General features: G+C 52.6%; 1 protein-coding gene and 1 long non-coding RNA gene across 3 annotated transcripts in view; one reads left to right on the top strand and one right to left on the bottom strand.

Moving 5' to 3' along the window:
• Positions 1–13,225, top strand: part of TMEM132B (transmembrane protein 132B) — a 1,306,862-nt gene that overhangs the window by 248,548 nt on the left and 1,045,089 nt on the right. The window lies entirely within an intron of this gene.
• The window catches only part of LOC126930727 (uncharacterized), a 50,526-nt gene continuing 43,079 nt past the window's right edge, over positions 5,779–13,225 (bottom strand). Inside the window, exons 2-3 of one of the 2 annotated variants that reach the window (XR_007717664.1) lie at positions 8,718–8,805; positions 5,779–5,946 (exon numbers count right to left, since the gene is read on the bottom strand). This is a non-coding gene — a long non-coding RNA (uncharacterized LOC126930727). Of the gene's footprint in view, positions 5,947–6,773; positions 8,626–8,717; positions 8,806–13,225 lie in introns of those variants that run through there. The other variant, XR_007717663.1, reaches the window with a different exon arrangement.

Raw genomic sequence — 13,225 nt, forward strand, 5'->3', positions numbered from 1 at the left:
AGAGACAGAGTTTCACCATGTAAGTCAAGCTGGTCTGAAACTCCTGATCTCAAGTGATCCATCTGCCTCGGCTTCCCAAAGTGCTGGGATTACAGGTGTGAGCCACCACGCCCGACTTTATGGTTATTTATTGATGATATGCTAAAGAAGGGGTGGATTATTCATGCCTCTCCTTTTTAGCCCACATAGGGTAACTTCCTGAAGTTGAAACTGGCATTAGTGGGAGTGTAGCAGTGAGGACGACCAGAGGTCACTCTCGTGGCCATGTTGGTTTTGATGGGTTTCCACTGGCTTCTTTTTATTTTTTTATTTTTTTTATTTTTTGAGATGGAGTCTTGCTCTGTCCCCCTGGCTGGAGTGCAGTGGTGCCATCTCGGCTCACTACAAGCTCCGCCTCACAGGATCACGCCATTCTCCCGCCTCAGCCTCCTGAGTAGCTGGGACTACAGGCGCCCGCCACCGCGCCCGGCTAATTTTTTGTATTCTTAGTAGAGACGGGGTTTCACCGTGGTCTCGATCTCCTGACCTTGTGATCCGCCCGCCTCAGCCTCCCAAAGTGCTGGGATTACAGGCGTGAGCCACCGCGCCCGGCTTCCACTGGCTTCTTTACTGCAACCTGTTTTATCAGCAACATCTTTATGACCTGTATCTTGCGCTGACCTCCTGTCTCATCCCATGCCTTGGAATGGCTCAGCCATCTGGGAATGCAGCCCAGTAGCTTTCAGCCTCATTTTACCTAGCTCCATTCAAGATAGAGTTGCTCTGGTTCAAACACCTCTGACACATCCTTGGGTAGTTTCCACATCAGGCTATTGAATGATGCTGCTGTAACCATCGGTGCACAGATTGCTGCTTGCATCCAGGGCTGCTGTCAGATTTTGGCTGGGGACCGTAGCCAGGCTGGTGCCGACGGTGCGGGAACATCAATAAGTGGGTGGATGTGTGCTGCTCCTCACACTTTCATTCTCAAGGATGATTCCTTGTCTGTTTCATGAAAGTCATTGATTTGTTCAAAGGAGATCTGTTGAGCCCAGTTTCCCCTTTTGAAATGCAGTTTGTGAAACTGAAACGCACTTATCCGGGCAAGGGCAGACCTTGTCGAATGGGAAGCAGAGCTTACTTCTCCCTTGTTTCAATCCTTCCCGTCCCTTCCCTTTGCTCTTAGAACAAAATCTAGACTCCCCTGGCAGCCTACGTAGCCCTGCATCTCGACCTCCGCCCTCCCCTCCCGCCTCACCCCTACTCCACACTTCTTCTACCCCTCCATACCTGCCTTCTTGTTCCTTGAACACGCCAAGCCCATTCCAGCCCTGGAGCCTTTGCACATGCAGTTCCTCTGCCTGCCTCGCTCATCCCCCTGGTTTGCTCATGGCTGCCTTCTCAGAAAGTGCTTCCCAGCACCCCCTGCCCCTGGGGCTAAAGTCACAGTCACCTCTTGCAGTCCCTCTTTAGCCCTCGCCTGGGTTTCATGACTGCATAGCACTGCTCACAAATGCAATTCTCATGTCCCTCTCCTCGATGACAGGGAGCACAGGGGCCTTACCTCTTGTCCCCTGCTCTCACCCCAGTACCTGGCCTTTAGTTGGAGGTCAGTGACTTGGTTGAATGAATAAGTGATCCCCTAATGCGAGGTTGCAAGGGAGGTATTAAGATCTGCATGTTTCACACAGAGACACTGAGGCTCAGGGTCACAGCAGGTAAACAGAGGCTCCGGCGTTGAAACCCGGGTCACCTGCCCTCTCCCAGCCCAGTGCTCTCTTGGGGAACAGGGTGAAGCTCAGGAGGAGCCCCCCAACCCCGGCGTGCCCCCATTTTGCCTCCTCAGAAGACCCTGCAGCTGGCCTTTCCTGGGAGGCGCAGAGCCCACAGAGCCCAATTGTGGTGGCAGAAATAGCCTGCCCTTGGGCTGCGCTGGCTCCGATCCCAGCGAGGTGGTGACTGTCACTCTCCATAGAAGAGGATGCCTCTTGCCATGGCAACGGGGATGTCACCAGGGATGTGTTTGCCCATGCACAAAAGGGGGTGTCGGGGAAACACCCACATTCTGGCGGCAGAAACACAGTGCATGGCGTCGCTCCCCGTCTGGGGACGGCTGCTGGGAGGTGACCGAGCCTCCCTGGGCAGCCAGGGCCCTTCGCAGCCCTCTTGCTTGCCTTCCAAAGAGCTATGGCTGTTTTCTCTCCTCCCCTGCAATGGAGAAGGAAGAGGGCGCATCGCTGGAGGCATCTGCTCTGTGCCTGTGCAGTTCTGGTCGCGTTCACGCCCCTTCGATTCACACCCATTGCACAAATGGGGAGACTGAGGCAATGAGAGGCGAGGAGACTTGCCCAAGACCTGCAGGCTCCGTCAGGTGCAGGGTCACCGGTGCGGCTCCAGAGGCAGGGCTGGCTGGGGTTGGAATCCGTGCCTTCCCACTCATCAGCTCTGTGTCGCCTCTGAGCCTCAGTGTTCTCGTCTGTAAAACAGGGACAATGGCAGTTTCCAGAGCTGTCGCTCACCTTTTTGTTGTTGTTGTTGTTGTTAAGTATGCCATCCAGGTGTTTTCAAGATATTCAGAAAAATACGATTCGTTGGGATATTGCGCAACTGTCATCACTACCTACTTCCAGATCATCTCCATCACCCCCAAAGGAAACGCCACACGCATTCACAGTCACCCCGTTCCCACCTCCCCCAGCCCCTGGCAACCACCAGCCCACATTCTATCTCTATGAATTTGCGTATTCTGAACATTTCATATAAATAGAATCGTACACGAGACCTTTTGTGTCTGACTTCTTTCGCCTTCATCGTGCTTGAGGTTCCTCCATGCCACAGCGTGAGCCAGGGCTGCGTTCCACCTTCCGGCTGGATCACACTCCACCCCGTGGACAGACCACATGGTATTCACCCATCATCAGCTCATGGGCGCCTGGGTTGCTTTGACCTGTGGCTCCTGCGAACAACGCTGCTGTGAACATGCGTTTGTGAGTTGTTGGCTCTTGCGAACAACGCTGCTGTGAACATGCGTTTGTGAGTTGTTGGCTCTTGCGAACAATGCTGCTGTGAACATGCAAGTTGTGAGTTTCCGTGTGGACATATGTTCCCATTTCTCTTAGGTAGACTCTCTGGAGTGAAATGACTGGATCATACAGTAGGTCTAGGTTAAACTTTTTAAGAAACCGCTGAACTGGCCTGGCACGGTGGCTCACACCTATAATCCCAGCACTTTGGGAGGCCGAAGTAGGTGGATCATTTGGGGTCAGGAGTTCAAGACCAACCTGGCCAACATGGTGAAACCCCGTCTCTACTAAAAATACAAAAATTAGCTGGGCGGTAGTGGGGCACACCTGTAATCACAGCTACTCGGGAGGCTGAGGCAGGAGAATCGCTTGAGCCTGGGAGGCAGAGGTTGTGGTGAGCCGAGATTGTGCCACTGCACTCCAGCCTCGGTAACAGAGCGAGATCCTGTCTCAAAAACAAAGAAAAGAAAGAAACTGCTGAACTGTTTTCCAAATCTTGCATCCCCAAGACAGGGGATGAGAGTTCCAGTAACTCAATATTTTTACCAATATAATGCCCAGCACACCACCGTCGTTCCATCAGAGAAGGTGCTTTTGAAGATGCTGAAAGTCATAAAAGATCCCATACACGATTCACAGCAGCCCACAGATGGATGCAACTCAAGTATCCAGTGATAGACTATGGGTAAACAAAAGGTGGTGTAGCCATACTGTGGAATACGATGCAGCCATGAAAAAGGAAGGAAATTCTGACACAGGCTACAACATGGATCAGCCTTGAGGACACTGTGCTGACTGAAATAAGCCAGCCGCAAAGGGACAAATACTGTACGATTCAATTTATATACAGGTTGGACTAGTCCAACCTTAGACTAGTCAAATCCATAGAGACAGAAAGTAGAATGGTGAGAGCCACGGGGCTGGCGGGAGCCAGGTGGGGAGTTGGTGTTTAATGGAGACATCTTCAGTTTGGGAAGATGAAAAAATTCTGGAAATGGATGGTAGCGGATGCACAACAATGTGACTGTACTTAATGCCGCCAAACTGTATACTTAAAATTGTTAAAATGGTAAATTTTATTATATATATATATTATCACAATAAGAAAATGCGGCATCCTTATTTTCCACGCCAGTGAACTGTTGTTTAGTTCAAACCCCCAGTCTACCACGTAGTGGGAACCACATTCCCCCCTCTGGGCCTAGTAATCCAGGGAAGGCCTGTGATCCACCTCTGGCCAGAAACATGAGGGAAGTATGCTGGCAGCTCCTGGGGAAAAGGTTTCACTAGAAAATGAGAAGGTTACAGGGAGAGAGGTTTGGTCCCTTTTGCCTCCTTCCCACCTCACCTTCCTGCCTGCCTTTGGATGTCATTGTGGGATGAAGTGATGTCTGCAGCTGTGGCAGCCATCATGCCACCGTGAGGAGAGGGCCAAGAGAATTGCAGAGATGCTGGCCCTATATCCTGACACTGAGGAACTAGCGAACCCCTCTGGGCACTGTCTGCTCCTCAGTGTCCTCTGAAATAAACAGTGAATGACCTTATGCTTTATGCCACTGTTAGCCAAGGTTTTTGTTACTTGTAACCAAGTGGCTCCCTAATGGACTCAATACACTCCTGCTTCAGGAACACAGGCTTCCTATGACCCTCAGACGTGCCTGCTCAGGCCTTGCCTCAGGGCCTTTGCACCTGCACCTGCTCAGGCCTTGCCTCAGGGCCTTTGCACCTGCACCTGCTCAGGTCCTGCCTCACGGTCTTTGCACCTGCACCTGCTCAGGTCCTGCCTCATGGTCTTTGCACCTGCACCTGCTCAGGTCTTGCCTCACGGTCTTTGCACCTGCACCTGCTCAGGTCCTGCCCCATGGTCTTTGCACTCGCAGTTCTTGCCTGATATGCTCTTCCCCAGCTCTTGGCTTGGCTCCAGTCTGACAGGATCACCAACAGACCAAGTGATATAGGGTTTGGGACAAGAGCTTTTTTTTTTCTTCTTTGACATAGGGCATCACTCTTTCACCCTGGCTGGAGTGCACTGGCACAGTCACAGCTCCCTGCAGCCTCAGACTCCTGGACTCCAGCAGTCCTCCTGCCTCAGCCTCTCAAGTAGCCAGGACCACAGGCACACAACCATGCCTGGCCAATTTTTAAAAATTTTTCTGTAAAGACAGGGTCTCACTATGCTGCCCAGGCTGATATTACATTCCAGGCCTTAAGCAACCCTCCTGCCTCAGGCTCTCAAAGTGCTGAGATTACAGGTGTGAGCCATTGACAACAGGCTTTGGATCCACCATGCCTGGGTTTGTATCTCAGCTCCTGACAGCTGCGTGGCTATGAGTAAATTGGTCCACGCCTCTGGCCGCAGGCTTGCTAACTGCCGGATGAAGACAGTAGTGCTCTGTGCTTTGTAAAGTAGATGGTGTGAGGCTAAATGCATTATGGGATGTAGGCATGTGCCTGGGACACAGTAGGAGATTAACCAGTCTCTTTCATGGGACTCAGGATGACCCTTTTGCTGGGGAACAGTGAATCATGGCCTGCTACGGGTCTCTGTCTTGGTCCCAGGGGCTGTGCCACTTTTCCGGCTGACTGACACGGAGGCTGCAGAGGCCTTGGGCTGCCGTCTGGGGAAGAGACATTGATCCAAGGTTGATTTGGGATTTTACCTTCCCTTTCCCCTTAACAGAAGCGCAGAGTGTTTCCTTCAAGCAGGCTCACCAGTTCTCAGCCCAGGTGCGACCTCCCAGCCGGAGAGGAGTCAAGCGTTCCTCTGCTGAGTTCAAGGTCGGCCCCTCTGCGACGCCAGCGCTCCGGATCCCCTGGAGTGAACCTGAGTCCCAGCGTTGCAGGAAGGTCGTGGTACGCGGGAGGGAGGCTGCCTGCCAGGAGGACAGGCAGAGGCGGGATTTGGGCAGGATCGCCTACCGAGGTGCCCACTGCCCTCGGGAATCTAAGAGCAAACAGACAAGACAACCTTGCCGGTGGCCACTAGCCTAGGGTCCCCTGAGGGAGTGCAGGGCAGGGGGTGGCAACCTCGATTTCACTAGCAAGGCTGAGCTCTTCTCCCAGCTGTCCAGAAACTGGGCCACCAACCTTAAATCCATTCCCCAGGCACCTCCCAGAGGCCCAGAGAGATTCGGGGAGGATTTTGGAGGCAGTCGCAATGCCCCCACAGAAGTGGGAAGTTCCGGTGGCCTGCTCCGTGAAATCAGGGCAAGTTGGCTCCTTGGCAAGATGGCAAAGCCCTGTGGCAATGAGGACTGTGGGCCCCACCCTGCCTTGTCCACCTGGCCTTCCTCAGTCTCTTCCACTCCCACCCCCAGCCCAGCCACTCTGTGCCGTCCTCTCTTAGGACTTCTAAGACCAACGTCCCTTTCACTCCATCCTCTAGGATGTGATTCTGAGCAACGTTTCCACCCTAAGGAGTGGGGGCCTCTGCTTCTTCTTTAAATAATGAAGTCAAATCCTAATGCAATATGGGAAAAAACAAGGATGTGGGAAATCCTGGGGCCCCCAGAGAACGGAGAGGTGTGGCAGGACCCCCATAGTGGAGGGTATTGAATGCCGAGCAGAAGCCCCTGGATTGGGTTGGGAGGCAGTGGTGAGCCACGCACAAGCTCCACCCTCTGCTCCAGGGACACAGGCTTCCTACAACTCTCAGATGTGCCTGCTCAGGCCTTGCCTCAGGGCCTTCGCGCCTGCACCTGCTCGGGTCCTGCCTCACGGTCTTTGCACTCGCAGTTCTTGTGAGTTCTATGCTCTTCCCCAGCTCTTGGCTTGGCTCCAGTCTGACAGGATCACCTCCTCAAACAAGGCATCCCCAGCAGCCTTTCCAAAGTGGCCCTACCCTTCTCCGCTCTTCCTCATGATCTCATTTCACTGAGTTCGTGTCGTCTCTCACTGCCTGGGATGGCCTTGCCTGTCTGTCTCTGCCCTATCTCCTTTCTGTTATAACCCAGCTCGTAGGACAATAGGATGAACAAATGACGGAGTGAATGAATGATGGAGCTGGGTTTGGGGGTTAATCATAGCAACATGCACGGCAATGTCTGGAGCCTGCAGGATGCCCTCCCCTCCCCCAAAGTCCCTGCCTATTCACACCCTGGGGGCCACTCCCCTGCAGCCCCAGTGTCTGCTTCTGCCCACACTCCAGCTGGGCGGTTCGCTGATGGCCCTGTGCCGGGAACTCCCGTTTCTGAGCAAACCCTGTTGTGGTGCTCCCTGCCAGGAGCAGGCAGGAGCTGCAAGGACCCTTCTAAAGGGGCAGGAGGTCAGGATGGGAGGCAGGCATGCTCTTAGCTTCCCACTGGAGAACATTTCAGGGAAGCGACTTTTTGCCTGGAATGCCAAGAGCAGCCTCTCGTCAGAGGCACCAGGGCACCATGGGTCATTGTGCACTGTGAGGTGAGGCCCTGGGGCTGCCTGCAACACCAGTCAGACCCCTTGCCAGCCAGGACAGGAGAGAAGCCTGCAGGCTGGCAGGCTTAGCTAGGAAACGCACTGAGAGGAAACTTCAGAGCTGGAGGGATGACACAGAAGTCCCCAGTGGTCAGCAGCTGGCCATAGGAAAGACCCAGGCCTGCAGGAGAAGTGGGACGGGGTGGTCTAAGTCCTTGTAACAGATGGCATTTTCCAGAGACAGCCTCTGCAATCTCTCCCATCCCACAAGATATTCTTCCCATACGACCTTTCCCTCCCACTGCTGGAGGGCGGGGCTTATGTTCTCTCCCTCCTGAATCTGAGCATGTTCATGACTCACTCATAACTAACAGAATGTGGCAGAAGAGATGCTGCGTGACATCCAAGGCTAGGTCACAGAAGGTGATGCAGGTGCATTTGTGCTATAGCCCTGAGATGCTGTGTAAGCATCTGACTGTCCAGGGCCGCCATGTTACGAGGAAGTCCAAGGAGCCTGAAAGGAGGCTGTGGGTTGGTGTGGCAGACAGTCCAGATAGGTCCCAGCCCCCAGCCAGCTCCAACTGCCAAACAGGCACTTCCAGAAGGCCCTGGCATCCTGGAACAGAGACAAGACATCTGTGCTGTGCCTTGTGTGATTCTGAGCCATAGGATCTGTGAGCATTATACGATGGCTGCTGAGCACCCTAACGTTTTGGGGGGTTTCCTTACACAGCACAAGTACCCTGGCAACTCTGGCTCCGCCTCTGGCCGGGCATTCTCACTGGGCTCCCTGCCTTCCTCCACCCACCCAGCCAGCAGGTCAGGCCCTCCCCTGTTTAGAACTCCTCAGTGTCAGCCTGGCTTTGCTGCTTTCCCTAGGGGCAGGAAATGAGCCTTTCATCAAATTTCATAACAAGGCTCTTTGCCGCCCTCTCACCCACCCGGTGAGAGAATTAAATCTCAGAGAGGTTCCAAGAGGCCACCTTCTCTGCCCAAGGTTGAAATGACCAGAGTAGACTTAAGCCTTGTATGGTACAGGCTTCTGTGGCCTTTCATTGTTGCTGGTCATTGCAGATGACAATCACAGCCACACAGCAGCAGCAATGACATAGACGTCCCGCCGTGGCAGCCGCTAGATATGCACTTCTCATGCGCCTCATCTGCCTACGCTCATGGTGCACACTGATGTGGGTCTTGGAGGCAATCCCTTACCAAGTGCAGGCAAGGGAGTCTGCAATAGTCAGGAAAGGCCAGGTTATACTGTGGTAACAAACAACCCCGTGATTTCAACAGCTCAACATGCAGAGGTTTCTTGTCACTCACACTGTATGTCCATTGTAGGCGGGCCTGGGCTCTGCTCCATGTTGTCCTCACAGCAGGACCCAGCCACCTGCTGGAACATCACTGGCCACTGTGACAGAAGGAAAGAGAGCTCTGGAAAGTCTTGCACTGGCCAGTGTGTGCCCAGCCTGGATCCATCACTTCCACTCACACTCATGCAGTCCCCCCTACCCACCAAGGGTGGGGAAGTGCCCGGAAAAGAACTGGAACACTGATGAACAGCCCCGTGATGGTCTGCCAAGGCACAGTGGCTGCTTCCTGGCTCCGGCATCCCCAAGGCCTCAACCAGCTGTTCCTCCCTCCCCACCCCCACACCCCGCCCAGCTCTGCCATCTCCCCCTGGCGCACTAGGAAGGAGGGGCACTCGCCTTCACAGAACCCACCTGTGGTAGGCAGACTAACAGCCCCCCAAAAATGTCCATATCCCACTCCCCAGAACCTGAGTGCATTGCCAGGGCCACCGTGACAAAGCACCACAGACGGGTTGGGGTTAGAGCAGGTGGGGAATGCTAAACAACCGAAATGCCTTCTGAGTCTAGAAGTCTAAGATCAAGGTGTCAGCAGGGTTGGTTCACTCCAAGGCCTCTCTCCTTGGCTTGCAGATGGCCGTCTTCTCCGTGTCTTCACACGGACTTTTCTGGGTATGCCTATGCCCTCATCTCCTCTTCTCATAAGGACACCAAAGCAGGGCATGATGGCACATGCCTGTAATCCCAGCACTTTGGGAGGCTGAAGTGGGAAGATCACTTGAGCCCAAAAGTTCAAGACTAGCCTGGATAACATAGCAAGATCCCATCTCTTTAAAATGTTTTTTAAAAAATTAGATGTGGTAGTGTGTGCTTATAGTCCCCAGCTATTGAGGATGCTGAGGTAGGAGGATTGCTTGAATCCAGGGGTTCAAGGCTGCAGTGTGCTGTGGTGGTGCCACTGCACTCCAGGCTGGGCCATGGAGTGAGACCCTGACTCAAAAAAAAGGACACCAGGACTATCGGAGTAGGGCTCAACTTAACGAACCCATGTTAACGTCATCACCTCTTTAGAGACTTGGTCCTCGAATACAGTTCCGTTGTGAGATACTGGGGCGTGAGAGCTTTAGGATGTGAATTTGGAGTGGGAGACACGATTCAACACACGGTAAAGGGGCTCACGGTGAAGGGGCTCACGGTGAAGGGGCTCCTGCAGATGGGATGAAGTTATGGATTTTGCCATGGGGAGATTATCTTGGATGATCGAGGGGCCCAATATCATCGCAAAGATCCTTATAGGAGGGAGGCAGGAGGGTCAGAATAGGAGAAGGTGGAAGAGAAGAACAGATAGTGGAAACAGAAGTCAGGGCGATTCGGCCACCAGCCAAGGAGTGTGGCAGCCTCAAGAAGTTGCAAGAGGAAAGGGAATGGAGCCTGCTCTGGACCCTCCAGAAGGAACCAGCCCTGCCAGTGCCCTGACCTCAGCTCCATAAGATCCACTGGGAACTTCTGCCCTCCAGAACGGGGAGATAACAATTTTGTGTTGCTTTACGCCTCTATGTTTGTGGCGATTTGTTCCAGCAGCAATAGGAAACTGACACATGCAAATGCCTGCCTTTACAGAAAGCTTCCGAACCCACTCTTGCCTTGGTTGGCAAACTTCTGCCCTCCACACTCCTCCTCCTCTGTGCTGGGTGGGGACAACTCCTTCACTGGGGTCAGGTTGCCCCAGAGCCTGTCTCCTGGACTTGCAGGCTTTTCCCTTCAACCTCAGCACCTCGAGGGCCAGAGGCCACCACCTCTTCTCTGCAGTGGGGAAGAGCCAGCCTGCAGGGTGGATCCTAAATACATAGGTCTGTGACCACACATGGCCCCACCCCGGGGGCCCAGGCCCTGCTGACCTTCCCACCCCGGGTCACACCCAGCTGCTTCCTCAAAGCCACAGTCCCTTCCTCCAGCCCAGCCTTTGCCCTGGCCCTTTCCTCTTCTGCTCCTGGTGCGCCTGACTCATCCAGCCAGTTCCAGCTCAGAAATCTCCTGGGGGAGCCTGGTCCAGCCCCGTTCCATTCACCCCGCCCTGCCGGCTTCATTTCATTTCATGCACTCAGTAGACAGGCGCCGGCTCTCCTCTGTTCTCCTCTGAAAGGCATAGGCACAGTCCTCACCTCAGGACCTCCGGAAGCTGACAATTGGTCGGTGGGAGCGGGGTAGGGGATTGCGGCGGGGAGCCTATGACATGTTTTAATGAAGTGTAGACATTTTAAATATACAATTCAAGACTTTTAAAAAAATCTTATGTACATATGTTTTTAGAGACAGGGTCTCACGCTGTGGCCCAGGTTGGAGTGCAGTGACACCTTCGTAACTCACTGCAGCCTCGAACGCCTGAGCTAAAGCAATCCTCCCGCCTCAGCCTCCCAGCCTCCCAAGCAGCTGGCACTGCAGATGTGCACCATCATACTCAGCTAATTTTTAAAAAAAAATTTTTTTAGAGATGGAGTCTTGCTGTGTTGCCTTGGCTGGTCTCAAACTTTTGGGCTAACACAATCCTCCCACCTCAGGCTCCCAAGGCATTGAAATCACAGGCATGAGCCACTGCCCCCAGCCGTGGGACTTCTGATGAACCTGTGCCATGCAGCCATCACACCCATCAACACGGAGGCCTTTTCCCGCATCCCCAAGCTCCTTTCCCAGCCAGTCGCTCCCACCCCCACCCTCGATCGGCCTGAAATGTGAGGGGAGCTTTATCCTTTCAGGAGTTTGCTCTTGATGGAATCCTGCGCCGAGAACTCTCCAGGCCTGGCTTCCTTCCCTTTGCACAGGGCCCAGCAAAATACAGGTCCCCAGGGCCAGATCTGGCCTGCTGCCTGGTTTGTAGGACCTGCAGGCCAAGAATGGTTTTTACTTTTGTTTGTTATGTTTTAAAAAATAATGAATAGACTTTTTAAAATACAGTTTTTTGTTTACAGAAAAATTGAGTAGACAGTGTAGAGAATTCCACATGCACGCACACTCAGTTTCCCACCCTGGTACACAGTTTCCCCGGTTATTCATATCTTGCATTTGTGTGGTACACTTGTTACAATTAATGAATCAATATTGATACAGTACTATGAACTATAGTCCCTAGTTTACACTGGGGGTCACTCTTGGAGTTGTAGAGTTGTATAGGTTTTAAGAAATGTACCGTCCGGGCGCAGTGGCTCATGCCTGTAATCCCAGCACTTTGGGTGGCCGAGGCGGGCAGATCACGAGGTCAGGAGTTCGAGACCAGCCTGACCAACATAGTGAAACCCCTTCTCTACTAAAAATACAAAACTTAGCTGGGTGTGGTGCGGGCGCCTGTAATTCCAGCTACTCGGGAGGCTGAGGCAAGAGAATCGCTTGAACCCGGGAAGCAGAGGTTGCAATGAGCTGAGACCTCGCCACTGTACTCTAGCATGGGTGACAGAGCGAGAGTCTGTCTCGAAAAAAAAAATAAAAATAAAAATAAATGTACCATGACATAGTCACCATTTAAGTATCATGCAGAGATTCACTGCCCTAAAAGCCCTCTGGGCTCCATCTTTTCATCCCTCTCTCCCTCTCCCCAGTCCCCTGGCAGCCACTGATCTTTCTCCTGTCTCTATAGTTTTGCCTTTTCCAGAATGTCATACAGTTGGAATCATAGCATGCAGCCTTTCAGAATGGCCTCTTTCACTTAGTAATATGCATTTAAGTTTCTTCCATGTCTTTTGGGGGCTTGAGAGCTCACATCTTTTTATCACTGAGTAATAGTCCACTGTCTGGATGTGCCACAGTTTGTTCATTCAGTCATCTTTTCTTTAAAAAAAATTTTATTTATGTATTTCTTTTTCAGATGGAGTCTCGCTCTGTCACCCAGGCTGGAGTGCAGTGGCACGATCTCGGCTCACTTCAACCTCCGCCTCCTGGGTTCAAGCGATTCTCCTGCCTCAGCCTCCAAGTAGCTGGGATTACAAGTGCGTACCACCACTCCCAGTTAATTTTTGTATTTTTAGTAGAGGCGGAGTTTCACCATGTTGCCCAGGCTGGTCTCAAACTCCTGGCCTGAAGGGATCCACCTGCCTCGGCCTCCCAAAGTGCTGGGATTACAGGCATGAGCCACTGGGCTCCAACCCTATTCAGCTGTTGAAGAGCACCTTGTGGCTTCCAGTTTCCGGCGATCATGACCATAGCTGCTATGAACATCCATGTGCAGGTTTCTGCATGGCCGTGTGTTTTCAAATCACTTTGGTAAATACCTGGAAGCGTGATTGCTGGATAGTACACTAAGACCATGGCTAGCTTTCTAAGAAACCAGCAAACTGTCTTCCACAGTTGTTTAACCATTCTACATTCCCACCAGCAGTGAAGGAGCGTTCCTGGGCTTTTGCATTTTATAGTGGTTGAAAAAAACAAAAGAAGAATATTTCATGACACATACAAATGATATGAGATTTAACTTTTAGTGGCCATAAATAGAGTTTTGTTTGTTTGTTTTGAGACAGAATCTCACTTTGGCAC

The sequence above is a fragment of the Macaca thibetana genome, chromosome 11 (genome assembly GCF_024542745.1).
Source record: "Macaca thibetana thibetana isolate TM-01 chromosome 11, ASM2454274v1, whole genome shotgun sequence".
NCBI classification, from domain to species: domain Eukaryota; kingdom Metazoa; phylum Chordata; class Mammalia; order Primates; family Cercopithecidae; genus Macaca; species Macaca thibetana.